General features: G+C 38.7%; 1 long non-coding RNA gene across 2 annotated transcripts in view; it reads left to right on the top strand.

Annotated features, from left to right (window-relative positions):
* The first annotated feature begins 2,250 nt into the window (after positions 1 to 2,250).
* Positions 2,251 to 19,466, top strand: part of LOC140601467 (uncharacterized) — a 28,137-nt gene continuing 10,921 nt past the window's right edge. Inside the window, exon 1 of one of the 2 annotated variants that reach the window (XR_012004477.1) lies at positions 2,251 to 2,366. This is a non-coding gene — a long non-coding RNA (uncharacterized lncRNA). Of the gene's footprint in view, positions 2,367 to 14,443; positions 14,732 to 19,466 lie in introns of those variants that run through there. The other variant, XR_012004476.1, reaches the window with a different exon arrangement.

Raw genomic sequence — 19,466 nt, 5'->3', positions numbered from 1 at the left:
CTAGAATGAGAAATTATCTAATTCACAAGTTCACAAGTTTGAAGTACACTTATCAAGGCTTCACAATAATATCTGCCTTCTTTGTTCTGATATCTGCCTTCAAAACTACCGTTCACCAGAAACACAAAACATAAGCATGATAGTAGTGGATGCGTTTGATTTGTCAAGAGCACACAGTGCTGTTGGAGTAAGACTGAAGAGTACTTAGAACATTTTGTCTTTTCTGCTTTAAAAAAAAATACTGCTGAATGAAATCAACTATATAGCTAGCTTAGCTAAAGCTTCAGTATGTATTTCTTGGTGGGGATGCTATGGGTTAAGGGCAAGAAATAGCTTTCTGGATTCAATTTTCCCAGAGTTCCAGGGGCTTTTAGGTACTGACACACACACCAAACCCTCAAGAAATATATGATAAACTAAGAGGTTGATCTATTGATTTACAGTGGGGCCAATGCCTTTCTCATGAATGGACTAATAATGTATATACCAAATAATGCATTTGGTATCCAAAATATCTTCTTGATGTGTTATTTGGCACACCAAATTAAAGCTGTTTTCAACTCGTGGAGTCAGAACAAAAGCAAGAAAATTGTCCTGAAAAATATGCTATTCAGATTTTTAGAGCAACATGATGAATTATGAACCATGCCTGTTCTACAAACAGATAAGACCTAGAAAGTACCTTACCTAGAAAGTATCTACCAGCAGATACTTGAGAAACCTCTGTGCATATCACTCAACTTCCTTAACACAGTCTCTCCTCAGATAGGTTTTGGGACAAAGGATTCCTTTATAATTTTCATTAATTGCTGGCAAGCTATACTGATCTGGGGGGTTTCCCAATTCTTCATCAACAGTGTGTTTGCAAACCACTTTTTAAAAGATTTTTAAAGATTCAATTACTAAGATTGAATTTTAGTAATTTCCTTTCCCAGGGATCACTTTTTCTTTAAATTTTAGGAACCAGTATTTTCTGAGACTCCTGTACTGTCTGATTGACCCTAAATATGCAAGTCCTACATTTGGATGTCATCATGTTATTTATAGGGCACATGCTACAGACTTGGAGATCTAAATACCAAAAATGGTAGACAGGAGGTGGGAGTGAGGCCACATGGCCTTAAGTGAACAAACTAAAGTAACTATTTTACTGATCACCACCCATGTATAAAACCAATAAATATTCTGCCCATCTTCCCTTTGCGGGCCACTATCCCACACAGGCTTCAAAAGTTGGTGAAGAGCCCTCAAATGAGTTATACAAAGTAAAGCAAAATGTATCTCTGAATCTTTTTAAATTCAAGTAAAGTTAACATATAGTGTTACATTGGTTTCAGTTGTGAAATATAGTGATTTCCAACAGTTCCATATATCACCCAGTGCTCTCATGATAAATGAATTCAGTAAAACTGAAGGATACAAAATTAGTGTGTAGAAATCTGTTGCATTTCTGTACACTCATAATGAAGCAGCAGAAAGGGAAATTAAGAAGATAATCGCAGGTACAATGGCACCAAAAATAATAAGATACCTAGGAATAAACCTAACCAAGAAGATGAAAGACCTCTTCTCTGAAAGTTATGACATTGATACAAGAAATTGAAGATGACACAGACAAATGCAAAGCTATTCCATGTTCATGAATTGGAAGAACAAATATTGTCAAAATGTCCATACTATTCAAAGCAATATACAGATTTAATGCAATCCCTACTAGATTACCAAAGGAATTTTTCACAGAACTAGAACAAACCACCCTAAAATTTGTATGGAACCACAAAAAACAAAAACAAACAAAACAAATAGCCACAGCAATTTTGAAAAAGAAAAGCAAAGGTGGAGGTATCACAATTCCAGACTTCAAGTTCTATTACAAAGCTGTAGTAATCAAAGCAGTATGGTACCAGCACAAAAAAATAGATACATATCAATAAAATAGAATAGAAAAGCCAGAAATAAACCCATGATTATATGATAAATTAATCTTTGACCAAGCAGGAAAGGATCTCTGAATCCTTTAACTTCTAAAACCCAGTGGCAATGGATATTCACCACTCTTTCATCTAAAATAAGGTTATGACCATATTAGGAGAGAAAAACCGTTTTGTTGGTGTGCCATGTTTTGCTTATAACAAAACAATTTGTATTTTAAAACATCTTACAAAGAATCAGACATCAGGAATATTTACTTAGTAACTGCTTCACTAACCCCACCTAAACATTCCAGAATGTTCTGTCATAGATTGTTATCACCCATTATCATATATGAGAGTCATCTTTTCACAGTAAAGACTAGAAATGCTAATAAGATGCAGTGAAGGCAGGTTTCTGGTCGGTATGTGAGAACTTCTCCTTTACCTCCCCAGGTGATAATAGAATAATTCTACTGGCTGATTTCAGCAACACCTGGCAATGGGTGGGGTATTTAGGTGTTTTAGTGGAACTCTACCACTTGATGAATCTCTCCTTTCTTTTCCCAGGATTAATCTTGTTATTCTATTCCTTCCCTCTTCTTGTTTCCCTCCCCGGGATTAAGAATGGAGAGGAGTGAGTAGAAGAAAAACAGATGCTAAACTCTTAAGAACCTATTTCCCCCTATCCCTCACTCATAGTACTTGGGGGTCTTGCTGCTAGTTTATCAGAATTGGTAACAGACAAGTTGGGTACTTTTAGGGCAATATGAACACAGGGCAGCCATAGTATTAGAGGAATATCACTATAATACCCCTTTCTTTCCAGGTCAAATGCTAAATTATGTAGCATTATAAACATTTGTGGCTTTTAGTTTTTGATGCTAAGTGCAATTTCTTGGGTGTGAGTAAGTCTGGCTGAAGAATGAAAATTTAATAAAAGAGTTGTGGCTGCTCAGTTCTGCAAAAGGGCCAGTGATGAATATTTAAAGTTTGTAACTGAACAGCTCAGAGACCAGAATAACAGGACTTTTGAGTATAACAGGACTTTTGAGTTCACTTCCATCTTTTTATTCTTGTGAGCATTTTCCTTTCATGAGGATAAAAATGGATTCATTCTTTAATATTTTGAGACCTAATTAAAAATAAGTAAGCATTGTTTTCTCACTGAACTCTGTCCTGTGTAGGCATTTGAGGAATGTGTATTGATGAAGATTTTTTGAAAGGTGATAGGTAAGAATAAATACTACATTTTTAAACCTTTGTCTGATGGAAACCCCTCACATCCTAGCAATGTATTTTCTTGCCCTGCACCATTTTTTTTTTTTTTTGCCTCAGAAATCATAGTTCTCTGTAAAATATGGCAAAGTAGCAGCTCTGTAACAGTGCTCACTAAGAAGACAAGCAGCTTTATTGTGGCTCCTCACAGAAGCAGCCATAAGTAAGTTATAAGTTGGGACTGCAGAAAAAAGTTTTATGGTCTCATTTCCACCCATTCTTCTCTGCTGCCAACTCCATGCCCACTCCCATGTGAGTGCCCCCACTTTTAACCTCAAGATATTGAGCTCCTTGGATAGGTACAACATTGCTAGGCCTCTTGTTCCCTACCCCTCATCCTTCATGATGTCCATTTGCCTATTTCCCATCACTTCACTCAGTGTTTCTGTCATGTTCAAGCTGGGCCTCTGTGTGTTGTCTGCCCATGTTGGGGTTTATTATGCTCCTCTTGTTTGGGGCCAAAGTATCTTTGCTAGGAAAGCATCCCCTATATTATTATAGCCTGGTAGATTTTCCATTGTTTCAAGAAACCCGTATGCTTTTTCCCTTGATGGAGAGATTAGGAGAGGCCCTGTTGATATCAGGTGTTCTGATTCCTCAGAAGCTGAGGTTATTAGATTTACCTTCATTTTATTGTGAATATGCTTTAGCTTCCTGGTCCATGAAGAATTCTGTAACCCAACAGCAGGATGCCTTGGGTAAGGGAGGAGGTGAGGTAAAGAATCTACATTTCTTTCTTGAAGATTTTATTTACTTATTTGAGATAGTGAGAGAAAGCACAAGCAGAGGGACAGGGAGAGGGAAAAGCAGGCTCCCTGCTGAGCACAGAGCCTGACTTGGGGCTTGATCCCAGGACCCCAAGATCCTAACCTGAGCTAAAGGCAGAGCTTAACTGACTGAGCCACCCAGGTGGCCTGAAGAATCTACATTATTGAAGATAAGATAGGCCTTGTGAGAAGCACCTTCAGTCCACAATACAGAACTAGGGAAACTTTCCACTGTGTGCTGGAAAGGAGGATCCTGGTGTGATATTTACTAAGAAATTTTGATTTCTTCAAGTAAACCATTTGGTTAGTTGTGGTTTGGCAAGGTTGATTTGCATACCAGTAAATTCCTTCTAAAAAAAAATGTCCCCCTGAAACATGTATGGTGTTTGTGGACTAGGAGGACCTAATATTTTGGACTTAAAGTCCTGAAGGCTGATGGAAACTTCATGTCTCCTCTCCATAGTATTTCTGCTATTCAGTGCTATGTACAAGTTGACTGGAACTGACATGCCCTTTTCCCTATTACCTTCTTTCCTTTCCCTTTAGCTATGAGGCGGGAGAGTGAATTTGTGTATGTTTGTTAAATTTTCTCAGTGTAATCAAAGCCATTCTCAGATGCTTGCATACCAGCATCCATCAGACCTTTCCCAGAGCTTCCAACTGGCTATAGCATAGCATGCTTTTTTTCCAAGGAATCTCTGCAAATCATACTTATCATAGTGCCTGTGTGTGGTCCTGTTAACTAAAGATGGACTTTATTCTTATGTGTTTGTTTGATGGTTTTGGTAGAACAACTCCAACACTGCCATCCCCTTGATTTCTGTTTTTCCTTCCTTCAACCAATTTTCACTTGGTTATTGGCTTTCTCCCAGAAGAGACTTATTAGCCTGACTTTCTAAAGATTTTGCTCCTATTTCTCTTGACCTATTCCTCCTCCACCAATGCCACTACTTCCCTTTTTTCCCACATGTGTAACATTCATCTATTTCTTTGTCTGTATCTTCACCAACTCAGCTTGAGTTAATATGATTTTTAGAATTGAGAACTTTACTGACAAACTACTGTATAAGCTTTTCTTGAAGAGCTGTGTCTCTTTTGTGAGATAATAATATCTTAATCTTTAGATGCCTGTAAAGACAGACTGGATCCAGTAGACCTAGTCCAAACTATTTTGAAATAGAAGAGCCTACTTGGGTTTTATGGTACTAAGCTCAACCCTTACATGTGCATTGGTCAGTATCTTTATGAGGTTTGCTTTGGGGATCAAAGCTTAATCAGCTAAGTTTTTAAGAATAAAGACTAATAGAAGGAAAAACTAGGACTCAAAGGGGACAAAAGCAGAGCTTCACACTTACTGAGAAGCCTGCAGAGTATAAAATAGAACTTTGAGAATGGTAAGCTTGGTTCAGGGTCAAACAGGATATACCCTCTGACTGAGAATGCTACAACCTTTGCAAATCTGCAGAGGCAGGCACACAAGTGACCTGGAACACAAAAGCCATTGGCGCATCCCCATCACTTTGTGAGAAAGAGGATGCTCAAGATTGGTAGCTGGCATAGTCCATTCTCCTGGGTAGATCTGTTTTTTCTTGTGAGTTAATATGCTGGGTTTTGGACACACATGTTTTATTTTTCCTTCAGTGGCCTACATGAAACAGGGTTTGATGATTCCTTGAAGATGATTTTGATTTGTAACCGTAACAGAATATCCTCTGGGCCCCAGCTAGCCCTCCTGTCAACACAGTGGTGCAGGGCTTAAACTGATAAGGTTAAAGCTCATTGATAATACATTTAGCCTCAGGTGTCAAAATGTCAGGATAATTAGTATTTGAAGATGGTGAGTTTTCCCTTCTTACTAATGAGATTGAAAAAACACTAAATGGGATGTTTTTGATGAAAAAATGAGAGCTTACATGAAAATGTAACAGGTTCGTAATCTCAATCATTTAAACCCTGAAATTGTGTTAATATTGCTTTTTTTTCTTTTTTTGGTACAAGTCATTATCACCATTATCAGATTCATCAAGAAATATTCACTGTGAACTAGCTTTGTGCAAGGCATATGTCAAACACTAGATACAGAGAGATCAGACATACCCCTGCCTTCACAGTGCTTACACTGTGGGGGGGCAGGCCCTGTGAACTGTGACTATAACCTACTGGGACTGCTTGTGAGTGACTTGGGGACTTAGTCTTCTTTGTGTCCATTCCATCATAACTCTTCAAAGAAGACTCCCATTTTTCTAGGATCATCATGATGAATCTATCCTTATCTATACTTCTTTCCTACTGTAAGATATTTTGGTATCTATATATTTCTCTTTGTCCTAGAGGGACAGTGGAAGTTAGAAAGATTAGAGGAGTATGGGATGGTGGGGTGGTATTTATGAAAGGAGAAATGTTATATAAAACAAAGAGAGGGGATCCCTGGGTGGTGCAGCGGTTTGGTGCCTGCCTTTGGCCCAGGGCGCGATCCTGGAGACCCGGGATCGAATCCCACGTCGGGCTCCCAGTGCATGGAGCCTGCTTCTCCCTCTGCCTGTGTCTCTGCCTCTCTCTCTCTCTCTCTCTCTCTCTCTCTGTGACTATCATAAATAAATAAAAATTTAAAAAAAATATATTAAAAAAAAAGAGAAAGTAATGGCTTTTTTTTTTTCTGAATTGTTTGAGGATTATCGATTCTAGCTCATTGTAGGTAAACCTGATTACCCTGGTGTGAGGTCTTAGAGTGATAATAATCACTAATGATTATTATTACTAATAAGTCATCTACTTGAGTGTTCCTGAGACTGATGGTTTAAGTCAAAACAAGAGGAAAAATCTTGTTCTTCTTCTGCTCAAAAGTCTTAAATCACTACTCATTGCCACTAAATTTAGAAAATATGTTAAGAGAAAAAAAATGAAAGCTGATTTAGGTATAAATTAGGTTGTTTATTTCAGATTTTTCTTGCTTCTTGAGGTAGGCCTGTATTGCTATAAACTTTCCTCTTAGAATAGCTTCGGGAGCATCCCAAAGATTTTAGACTGCTATGTTATAATTTTCAATTACCTCTCTCTATTTTTTTTATTTCCTCTTTGATTTCTTGATTGACTCATTCATTGTGTCATTGCTTGTTATTTAACCTCCATGTATTTATGTTCTTTCCAGATTTCTTGCAGCTGATTTCTAGTTTCATAGCATTATGGTTGGAAAGGATGCATGGCAGACCTTCAATCTTTTTGAATTTGTTGAGACCTGTTTTGTGGTCTGACATGTGATCTATTCTGGAGAACGTTCCATGTGTACTTGAAAAGAACGCACATTCTGCTGTTTTAGGATAGAATGTGGGACGTTGGATGGTTGGTCAGCTTTCCCTAAGGCTCCTGACAATGGGTAGGGAACTGGGTTATGTTAAAAAGAGAGAGAGAGAAGAAAGATAGATGAGCATTGATTTTTTTTTTTTTTTTTGGAAGAGAACTCAAAGTATTTGCTTCAAAGAAGCATCCCTGTATGCTCCGAAGTAGCTCCGCGACCTCCCATTCAAGGGCAACCCAATCCTGATTAACTCTGCAGTAAGCTGAGTTAGTTCTGGATCATAAACTCCTTGAGAACAGGGATAAAGATTTGTTCATAGACTTATTAATTATTTATGCTTTGACTGCTTTCAAAAAGGGCTTGAAATGACTTACAATAAAACTCTTAAAACCATGGTAACCAGAATCATGTTATGAAAGGGTGGGAATAAGATTCATCTTTTTTACCTTTTATATCACCTAGCTTAGTGCTTTACACACATACACAAATTCTTAAGAATAAATATTTAAATAAATGGCCATCTCAACCCTTGGCTGTGAGCATAAATTTTATGAAATACCAAGAGAATCATCTCACATTTAGCAGCCAGTGCTTCCCTGAGGAAAGACATCAGAGTTGCTTATCAGGCTAAGGTTGAGCAGATTTTTTCATGCTAAGGGCAAACAGTACAAATGATGATTGACCTTGCCATTGGCAGCCACAGATAGATGGATTGTTGTTCTTAACACTTTCTTTTCAGTGAGGCACCATTAGCAAAGAACCATCCAGACAGCAGCATCTACAAAACTCTACAATAAAAAATATATGTGTCAATTAACAGGGACAAACCAGTAATGTATACATATTATCTGTATATCCAAGGGGCTCTAGAAAAATCATTCTCACCTGCTAAACTGTAATTTAAAGCATCCCACATTTCCTCCTGTGTTCTTTAACCATCCCTACCTTCTCAAAATGTATTTCCTTGAAATGTAAATGAATGACAGGCTTAATATACTCTTTGTTGGTGTTTAGATTTTAAGTAGGAGCAAAGTCTTCAGCCAAAGACATCTATCCAATGGGTGATATTCCAGGCACTTGGAGTTCATTTCTGATAATGGAGAACTAAGTCATTTGGGCCAATCTTCCCTCTGGGAATAGTGGAAAAACTGGATGAACTATGGAAAACAACTGTTCTAAGGCTTAACAAATTTGTAAGACAATGACAATTTAGGGATCAAAGATCTGGGAGAAGAACAAAACCCAAATAGATGAGGCTAGGCTTTAAGGGCTGCTTTCCTCAAGAGATTTCTGCAGGAAGAAATTCAAAGGCTGAGAAGCTTACGAAGAGCTTTTATAATCTTATAGGGCTGGTGAGACAAAGACAAGAGGGTTCACCAAAGAGGGAGCTGTGTCAAACTCATCAGGTTTTGTGTTCAAACCTCAAAGGTGCACTCCCTAGGAGGAAGGGTAAATTGGAAGTAGATAGGTTTTTCAGTCCTATCAAACCTTGATTGATTTATGGTAATCTGGAATTATGAACATCCCTAACCTAGATCCAGAAGCAAATTTAAAACTCCTTAACAGGAAGATGCTGTATTGCAGAGCCTTAAGTTTTCTCTACATTTTCCCACATAATATGAGGAAACAAATTTGTGACCACAAACCAAAAGAAACAAGAGACAAAGGAACCAGACCCACAGAGGATCCAGATACGGAGTTAGGAGACCCTATGAGACTTTAAAATAACTATGCTTAATATTTTCAAGAAAATAAAAGGTGAGATGGAGAGTGAGAAAATACGACAATATTTGAAAAGAGATAAGTGGTGTAGAATTTTCCAGAAGTGACAAAAACCTTCAAGCCAACAGATACACACCCCAAGCAGGATTGGTACAATGAAAACAAGATAATCAAGAGGAAAACAGACTAAAGATAATACATTCAATAAATCTGAAAGAATCCAGGGTGACGTGGAGGGGAGAGAAGAAAAGAACACAGACCAGATGGAACCAGTAGACAGTAAACAGTAATATGGTAGTTTAAACTCAAATACATGAGTAATTACATTTGAAGTAAACATGCTAAAAATACTCCAATTTAAAGACAGATTGTCGGGTAGATTTTAAAAACACCAAAACTCAATGACATGTTGTTTATCAGAGATCGATCTCGTAAAATGTATGTATACATTAAATATAAGAATATGGAATTTGAGACACTAAGGAGTTAAGTAAGGCAGGGTTTGGGACAGGAAACATTTAGTATGCCTGAAGGAGCTGCAACACAGAGCTGCTCTTCTACCTGTTGGACTGCATCTATAGCTTAATGGTGATTTATTAGGGCATTGGGGAACCTCTGACTGACCAGATGCTTTGCCCCAGATTGCACTGTGAGTGTTAGCAAGGAATATAGATTTAGGATTCCTCATCTTTTCATGATGACACAATTAAAAAAAAATGTTTCTGAAGTCTTATGTCATTGGATATTAGGCAAGAATGGAGGTAGCCGTGGAAAGATGGGGGATTTCTCTCTTCTCAAAATCTCTGAAAACAATGGGGTGAGCCTTAAGCAGTTAGATTTGGGATTAGCCAGGGGAGTTAACCATATTTTTTCAGGTTAAAAGAAACAGTGAATGTGTGGGTGTTTTGGTGATGAGTTTATTAGAAGAGTAGATGAGGAAGTGAGAAAGCACAGGAAATCATCTCAGTAGGAATAGGAAGAAGTAGGCCTATATTCAGTGCCACTTGGGGGTCCAAAAAGGGTCATCTAATTTTCTCCTTAGAATTATTTCTCCAGACTTTTAAATATGTTTCGTCTTAATCCTTGCCATGGAGAGAATGCCTCTTATTGGAGGGTAGGGGAAGCAATTTCAATTGTTATGATTGCTGTTAATAATAGAAACTAGTTTTTAAGATTTACTTTTTTTTTAAATTAAGATTTACTTCTATAGTTATTACTGTGATATCAGCCATACAGTTTGATATAATTCTTTATAATCATTATAATAATTGTCCATGGTAGTAGTATTAGCATGATAATTTGTATCCTAATAGGGCTCTGATATCCCTCCTACACACTACTGCTTGTTTTGTGTGCCTGGGGATAGAGGACATGAGAGGAAAGACAGCTTTGGTTTTAATAGAACTTCCTCTCTCTTCAGTTCCAGCTCATCTACACTTCAGTTTTAATTAAGTTCTGCTTTCATGTCAGTGAATGCTCCATCTAGTTTATTAAAACCATAAGGTTAGTTCACTTGGGGATTCTTCTAAATTGCGGTTGCTGGTCTTGGAATCCAAGACCATTTGGAACAAAAGGAAATCCTAGATCTTTATGTTCCTGGGAGGTAAGGCTACCCACTGCTTCTATACCTTCTTTCCACACCTCTAGTATTTACCACAGCCAGGCCTTCCTTGTAAGTTTGTTGAATTGAATCCAGAGACAGAGTGTCTGAAAGAAGGAGCCTTTGGACACAACATTAATTTCATCCATCCCATTAAGTCTTATCCCATATTTTTAAGGCACTAATGCACCATTTGAAGGAAACCTTCAGAAAATCTTACGAGGTAAAAATATTATTTTAGTAATAAATCCTTCACTCCTTCTTCCAATACATAATTTGTACACAGACTTTGGGTTGAAATTTTAGAATTTCATAAATTGGATTTCCCTAAAGTGGGGAGCACTTTTAACTTGAAATGTTTTCCAAAAGATGTTCTTTCCTTCAGGTCATTTACTTATTATATTTATCAGTATTTTGGCAAAAGACTAAACATTTTGAAATTAGATGAAAAATAGAAGGTGTGTTGCTCTTCTTTTTTTTTTCATATTAGATACTGAGATCCAATAAAGAGAATAAATTTTTTTTTTTTTTTTTTTTTTTGTAAGAGAGCACATGAGCTGGAGGAAGAGGACAAGAGTGAGAGAATCAAGAGCCAAGATCAAGAGTTGGCACCTACTGAGGCACCCAGGTGCCCCCAAAACAATTTTTAAAGATTTTATTTATTTATTTAGGAGAGAAAGTGAGACAGCCCAAGCAGAGAGAGCAGCAGAGGAAGAGGGAGAAGCAGGCTCCCCACTGAGCAGGGAGCCTGATGTGGGGCTTAATCCCAGGATCCCGGGATCATGACCTGAGCCAAAGGCAGACGCTTCATCAGCTGAGCCACCCAGATGCCCCCAAATTATTCTTCATAATCAGGGTAAATTAGTTGATGTATGTTATTTACATTGGATCCAACATGATTTCCTAATTTTCCTATCCTAGCTGCCCACAGGGAACCTGAGGTTTTTAAATATGGACCAATGAGATATAATATCACTTTTCCAAAGCCATCTGTAAATGAGAGGAAAGAAAGCCACATTAAATCGAATCCTAGTCTCTCCAAGCCTGCTCTGATGGTCTTTCTGGTCTTTCTGGGATTGTGGGTTGCTACTCACTGAGGTGTCACAGCATGGACTAGGTACAGCCATGTCCCTTTGTATAGTTCCACTCAAGACTTGCCACCAAATCTGATTAAGTCAGTTTCTTGTCTTCATTATCATCTTCAAACTGGATCTTCCTTTCTTCCTGGGATATATGATCTATTAAAAACACTAGTTAGATTCAATAAACACTTATGAGGTTTCTGTCATGCAAATAATGGTGCCTATAGATGGGAAAGCGCAACATGATTAAGACTTGGTAGTTTCCTTTGTTGAACCATTGAATTTCCTGTATGTGAAAATGAAGGAAAAAGATTTAAGCTTTTTAAAGGCTACTTTAGCAAAAGGATCCCTTTATTCATATTCTTTGGCTTTCTAGTGAGAAAACAGTGATAGTTTCAAGCTGGCTGTATCCCACAAGCCAAAAAAGGAATGATTTCATCACATCACTAGAGGGTAATTCCTCCCAGGGCTGTCTGTCACATGTACTCTTTTGCTAGAATAGCCAGAGCTGTTGGCGGGGCGGGGGGGGGGGGGGCGGGGGGGGGTAGTGGCAGGAAGATGACTATGACTCGAATGGTCACCAGTAGGGTGAAGCCAAGTCAGATGGGGAAGCAAAACTCTGGAACTGTGAGGTTTAAGATGGTGAATTTTTGAGAAGATCTCCCACTGGAAAAGATGATTGTGATTTCTGAGCCAATATTGGGAAGAGTGTCCAGCATACTTTGAGTAGGATTGAATTTGAGTTCTTGTTCTACTGCTTAAGAATTCTGGGGACCTTGCAACACCTGGGTGGCTCAGTGGTTGAGCACCTGCCTTTGGCTCAGGGCATGATTCCAGGGTCCTGAGATCGAGTTCCACATCAGGCTCCTGCCGAGAGCTTGCCTGCTTCTTCCTCTGCCTATGTCTCTACCTCTGTCTCTGTGTCTATCATGAATAAATAAATAAAATCTTAAAAAAAAAAAAAGAATTCTGGGGGCCTTAATCTCTTCAGATGTGAAATTGGAGTAATGAATGCCTAAGGATTATTGGAAGTTAAGAATAGTGTATGTAAAGTGCCTAGCATAAAAATAGCCTCAAATAATGTGGATGATGACAGTGGCAACTATTGATAATATTAGCTTTAAAATGCTGAAGCAGCTTACATCAGGACATCTGATTCCCATGGATTTATGCTTGTTCTTTCCTGGAATTAAACTGGACTTTCCCACAGGCACAATTTACTGTTTATCACAAAGAACCTCATTTTGCTTTCCTTTCCCCAATTCTTCATGACTTATTCACACCAAATTTATGAATCTCAGTGCTATCTTTGGAAAATAACCAATTCCACAACCTTAGAGGTTGAAAGTTTATTCAATTAACAAATATTTATTGAGGTCCTACTATGTGCTAAGTGTCGGTAATTCAGTAATAAATAACAAATGTAACTTGGTTTGTGCTCTAAGGCACTTATAGCCTGGTAGTAACCCTCTGGATATGAGACTAATCATTCAAGTGAATATAAAAATACAACCATAATTGCTATAAAGGGACCACATGTTGCTATGAAAGTTAATATAGTTTGGGAATGGGAGCTGGGATCTAGGGAAGGGAAAGTTATAAATTAGTGGGTATTTTCAAAGTTACAGCAGAATTCCTGACATGAGTTACTAAGAGGAAAGGCAAAGCATATTCACTAAACACTATTCCCTTGACAACTGCTTGTGATGTCATCTGATGTTTTAATTCCTAAGCAGACTTCTCTCAGTAAAACCTCTAAATGTTAAGAATTATTCACTAGTCCACTACCAACATATATCACTCTCCCCTATTTTATGGAGAATCAGAGGACAGACTCCTATTACTCTTATTTCTAGGTTCTAACCTATAAAGTGCATGACCTGCAGAAGATGGTTCTGCTGTTTTCATTAAGGGAAATCCTAACAGTTCTATCATATTGTATCCACGATGCTTGCTGGCTTTTAACTGGGTTAGCTTGGGAAAACTAGTAAATTAACCTTGATTTCTTCAGCTTTAGTAACCCTATCACGAATATTTAGCATAGGGAATTGTTTCAAAAGGCTTAGTGTTCTGACTCCTTCACTTATTATCAACACAGTTTCTGATTTTGATGGACTGGCCTTTGTGTACTTTCCAGTTTATGAAAGCTATTTTTCCCCTAGCATTTGGGATATATTTTTATGCACAAGTGTGGCTCCTTCAAGAGCCTCCTGCAAAAAAAAATAATAATAAAAAGGAAATAAACATTTTTTGGCTTCTTTTAAACCCATAACATTTTCAGACCCCAGGGCATGAAGGGAAAAACTAAGCTGGTTCAAGCTAGCAGGCAACCCATTCAACCCTGGTGGTAGAGATTTTGCTTTGTTCAGCATTGCATCACAGCATCTTGAAGAATGTCTGTTCTTGTAGGCACCCAAATAATTGAATGATTAGCAAGCTCCAAATTTGATGTGATCATAGGCTCATTGGCACGTTTCACTTCTTTCCTTTCGAATTGTGAAGACCTCAAAATATGGCACAGAAATTTGCACTTTTCTGTCTCAGCTGTGTTGTATTTTCTTCTACCTATTCACCGTTGATTTCATGTGTGAATCATGTCAGACTTTCCATTGTTGTTGGCTGCTTTATCAACTCACTCCCTATTTCCTCATTACCCTCCAGGTTCTCAAATTGAGCTGAAACTGGGCAACATTTCAGACTGGTTTTACTGAGGTAGAGAGCTTAGAGAGTATGGCTCATAAATACTATATTGTGAGCTAAGGAGAGTGAGTAGGAAAATGCATAATCAGGGTGCCGCTGGCTGGAGAAAACTACTCAGTGCCTTTGAAGACAGCTCTAGTTAAGGTTCAAGAGCAGCCACTGCTAGCATAATTACTATCAATGAAAGTGGCAACACCCGTGGTGAGTTCCCAGAATAGCTGAGATTCTAATTGATAACACACAGAGAACACAAGCAAATCAGGAAAAAAGGCTATTAATTTTGAGTATAAACTACATGAAATGAAAATGAAGACAAGGAAAATGTGTTTTAACAGAAAGAAAGGACTCTGCTCAGAATCGGCTTCTTCCTTTTATGGGTAATTTATTATATTTTAGTATAGTGCTGTTTTACATGCATTATCTCATGTGATCCTTTAGCAGTGCTATGGCCAAGGATTGTTGGGTCTCCATTTAATTGATAAGGAAATTGAGGCTAAAAAAAAAAAAAAAAAGGAAATTGAGGCTAAGAAATCTTAGGTTAGTGGACAATGGGAACAGTCAACCTAACTAAAAAAAAATCCAAATTTTAGCCACTTTGCCATTCTGGGTACCTTATCTGGGTCACAGCCACAGTAGTATTTGATCACAGCTTACCTTGATCACAGCTATAGTAGTACTTTTCTTTCAGTTATTTCTTGTTGCTCATTGAGGATGATGTAGTTGTATATATTTTTGGTTCTTTTGAATTCATAGTTACCTTTGGACTTAGCCTAAAACTGGGTACTTGGGCAGAAGAAGTACAAGGTCATTTTTACTAGTTAACTTTGACTACCTTTCTCTTAATAATTTTGGGTAGAGAACATAGCACTCAACTCAGAGGAAGGAGAACTGAGTTTGAATGTAAACAGAGGTACTAAGATGTAACCTATGAAAATATCTTGAATGGTGCCTGGCACATAATAAGACCAGGAGAAGGTGAAGTAGTGATAGCAACAGGAAGGAAGAGAAACTGGAACATATGTCCAAAGATGTAGGACTCCATTAGGTAGGAGTCCATCAACCTTCTCGGTCACCCCTTTACCTTTGTCCTCTGCAACTTCTGCTTCAAGTTAGTCATAAAGACAATTGAAACGTGAATTTCTCTCCCCATCTAATAAAGATTCACAGTGAACTTTAATTTTGAACCAAACTCCAAATGAAGGTAGTGGTCTATGGAGCAAAGTTCCAGGTTTGTAATCTGCCCCTCTTCCCTGATAGGGGAACGCTCAAGAGAAAGAGTGAAAAGAGGACAGAGTGGGGGACTGAGGGCACCCGAAGAGAGTAGAAGTTTTGCTGACTTTTGCAAGATCAGTCCTAAATGGATACTGTGCTTCGAGGGCAGAGGGAGATGGGAAACATTTTCCGGAAGTTTTCAATGCCATCAAGTGTCTGAGGCTCTTTCCTGGGTATTTGAGAAACCATGAAAATGCTCACCTTATTTTTCAAATATCTATTAGGTTATAATGAGCTAGTTTAAATATGGAAACAAAGATCATAAACTTGTGTCTGACTCCAAAGTCAAAGCTATTATGGACTCCCTTCTGTTCCACTCAGCCTCCCTCCTTGCTTTCTAGATGCTGAGCTGAAAAGCTCAAGCTACATACTAGCCACGGGGCAGAGGGACAGTATTGTTAACAGTGCCACATGTGATAGTCAATTGAGTCAATTCTTCAAATTTCTCAGTATGTTTGGAGTCTTGCCATAATAAAATGTTCTGGTTAACTGAAAGGTACTAGCTGCCCACAGATGGACTGCCAATTTTTGAAAAATACCACAATTAAACTTAATTCAATTTTTTTCTTTGACGATAGAGCTTGAAGATCATGCAATTAGTGTTTCTGTCATCATTAGGAATATAAATACTCATATCAAAAAAAATCGTGGAAGTAGTGGCTCATGGAGAAATGTATACTAAGGGAATACTTATACTAAGAAATGTCAATGAACTAGTATTTACTCTCTGAGTGTAGCTAACATTGGGGAGATTCTGCTGGTGGCAAAGGATGTGATGCTCTAGAGGGGGTGGGCAGAGGAAGGCTCTGAATTGTTGCCATCATTGAAACAGTGCCTCCTTGAACTGATTTGTAAACTAACAACATTGACTTCAGCCATCTTATGTTTCTGGGTACTGTGATGAGTTACAAAAATCCACTGTCACTTTACAGTGCTCTTCTAATGTTTACACTTTAGTTGTATGGCAAACACTGATTCAAAGGCCTGGTTTTGAGTCTGTGTTGGTGCTGGCTCATTTAAGGGAACAAATTTTCATTATGGCTATGGTAAATTAAAATCTAATTGAATTCCACAGACATTTCATAGTGTGTCTAATGTGGGCAAGGATCTATAGTAGGTGATGGAAAGTACAGAGATAAGGTTGGTGCTTGGTAATCCAGGTTTCCTGGTTCCAAGAAGCTCTTAGCAGATTATATTATAGACAGATGTGAACAAGCTCCTGACTGTGAAATGTTGACTTTCTCTCTGTCTTAATTCACATCCTCCCAAAGCAGTCCCTGCTGGGAGTAGTTTATGTGGGAAGAGATCTCAGGAAATACAGCTGAGGAGATGGGGAAAGGAGAAAAGCCCCCCCCCCCCCCAAAAAAAAAGGATGTTGATGAGCAGGTCCCAGTTTGGACAGGTGGGGGTGGATCCCACTGGAGATCTCTGAAGTACTCTCTGGTACATATGCCAGAATTGTCCTACCCGAGGATGGGGAGTTTAGAAATTTACTGACTTCCATTTCCCATCAGTTAGGGATTGGCCCTGAGGTCAGCAACCCCACAGCACTTCAGGTGCATGACGCTGAGCAAGTGCTCCGGGTGTTTGAGAAAGCTTTTTGACAGAGAAGCAGAAGGAAATAGGAGCTGTGGCAGGCTGGAAACCATTTGTTGGTGAACTCACCTCAGCCTAGGAGAGTGCTATTTATTATAGCAGTTACATGAGTTCACCACAGAAAGTTTGGAAAATAAAGAACATTTCATATCCACTTCTCAGAAATAACTACTGTCATCATTCTATTGGACTTTCTGTGAAATTTTTTTTCCTACTGTGTGTGTATTCTATATGTGTATATGGCAGGGTTTTCCTTTGTTTTATTTGAGACTTTGTTTTTCTTACCTTTTCCCCATCTTCAAGGAACTCAATCCCTAATATTTACCTCAGAGTTTGGAAGAATTGAAAGTAGACAGTATGAGGTTAGGACATCTTCTTGTCTTTTGTAAAGACCTAAAAATGTTGTGGAGATTATTTTGGATATTCTGGAGGAAAAGACAGGGCACCAAGGAACCCCTGGGTCTTAGTTTGGGCTACTATAATTGAATACATAGACCAGGTGGTTCATAAACAACAGAAATGTCCTAGTTTTGGAGGCTGAAAGTCTAAAATCAGGGTGTCAACATGGCTGAGTTCTGGTGAGGGCCTCTCTTGATATGCAGGCTGCCAATCTCTAGACTACTCCTATAACAGAGAGTTGTCTGGGGTCTCTTTTATATAGGCACTTATAAAATTCCATTTCTTGAGTGCTAATCCCACTCATGAGAGTTCCCTCCTCATGATCTATTCACCTCCCAAAGATTCTGCCTCCAGATACCATCATTTTCAGGGGTAAGATTTACCATATGAATTTGGGAGAGGCACAGACATCCTGTCTATAGCACCTTGGCAGTAGCAAGGGAAAAGGAGATTCAACCCAAGATTGGAGGGATGCTACAGGCCTGAAATTCTTAGATGCATCAGACCTCTCCCCAGTCTATGGCTATGCTTGGGTAAATGACCAGAGTAGAAAGACTGACCTGGGGCACAGTGGCTCTCAGCCTGACCAGTGCTCCCAGGACCCCACAAGAAACAGATCTGCCTTTCTTAAAGTCTCAAACCTGTTGGGCAGTGGTATATGGCGATGGGAGTGAGTGACTAATGCAGGCCATGAGTGATGACCTTGGGGCTCCCTGGTGCTTGGCTCTACATAATGCTCTAAGACTTTGCCAAAACCTTGAAGAGGGGGACTCCCAGAAATGACTGATATGAATTATATCACCACCCCTGTGGATGTGGGATTATCATTGACTTTAGTTTGAATAAGAAATACAACTAAGGAAGGATTTAAATTTTAGATTTTCTACTTTTCCTGGGAGATTTTCTTGTGGCCTCCATGGCTTCTGTCTCCCAAGTCCAGCCTACGGCCTCTGATCCAGACGTGTAACTCTTTAATCACTTTCCACCAAGAAATAAAAATTACTTATCCTGCATCATCTGATCGACTTTATTAAAGACTGGGGGGTCAGGGAGAGATCACATTATGTGGAGTCTCATGCCATTTCCCCAACTATCTTTTTTTCATTCTATGTCTCCCCTTTCCTCTGGTAGCAAGAATGAGATGCTGTGGCTGCCCTGCCTCTTTAGGCTGGTGTTTGTTCCTATTTGGTCTGTTCTGATTAGTTATTAAACATATTGTCTTTTCTTTTTAAATATTTATTTATTTATGAGTGAGAGAGCATGCACGAGTGGGAGGGGGAGAAAACCTCAAGGAGACTCCGAACTGAGCCCACCTGATCTCATGACCATGAGGTCAAGACCTGAGCCAAAACCAAGAGTCAGGTACTTAACCAACTGTGCCACCCAAGCTCCATATTGTCTGTTCTTGATCATCCTTCTAAGAAGCAAAACAAATTTCTCTTTTGCATTTTATGTTACTAACGACATTTTGGAGCTTAATCATGCCCTTGAGAGTTTCCTATTCATTCACATAGTTCTTAATATAGGAAATAGTTCTAGATATAGATAGTGCCCTTCTTAAAAGGCATTCTGTTGATTAAAGTTATATTTATCCTATATAAAACAGCCTCTTTAAGAATTTTCAAATTAAATGATTGAGAACATTATGGCAGAAACACCAAATTCCATTTCATTTTTCTCTTGGGCACTCAGGAAGATTCCCTGGCTCCCCTTGTACTTAGGATGTAGCTATGTGATTAGTCTGAGTTCTGAGCCATGAGCAAAGATGATACATGTCACTTCCAGGTGGAGTATTTACGAGGCAGTGTGCCACTCTCCAGCTCTCTCTGCTGCAGCACCTGTGGA

The sequence above is a fragment of the Canis lupus genome, chromosome 12 (assembly GCF_048164855.1).
Source record: "Canis lupus baileyi chromosome 12, mCanLup2.hap1, whole genome shotgun sequence".
Taxonomy (NCBI): Eukaryota; Metazoa; Chordata; class Mammalia; order Carnivora; family Canidae; genus Canis; species Canis lupus.
This window is presented reverse-complemented; position numbering and strand designations above follow the sequence as displayed.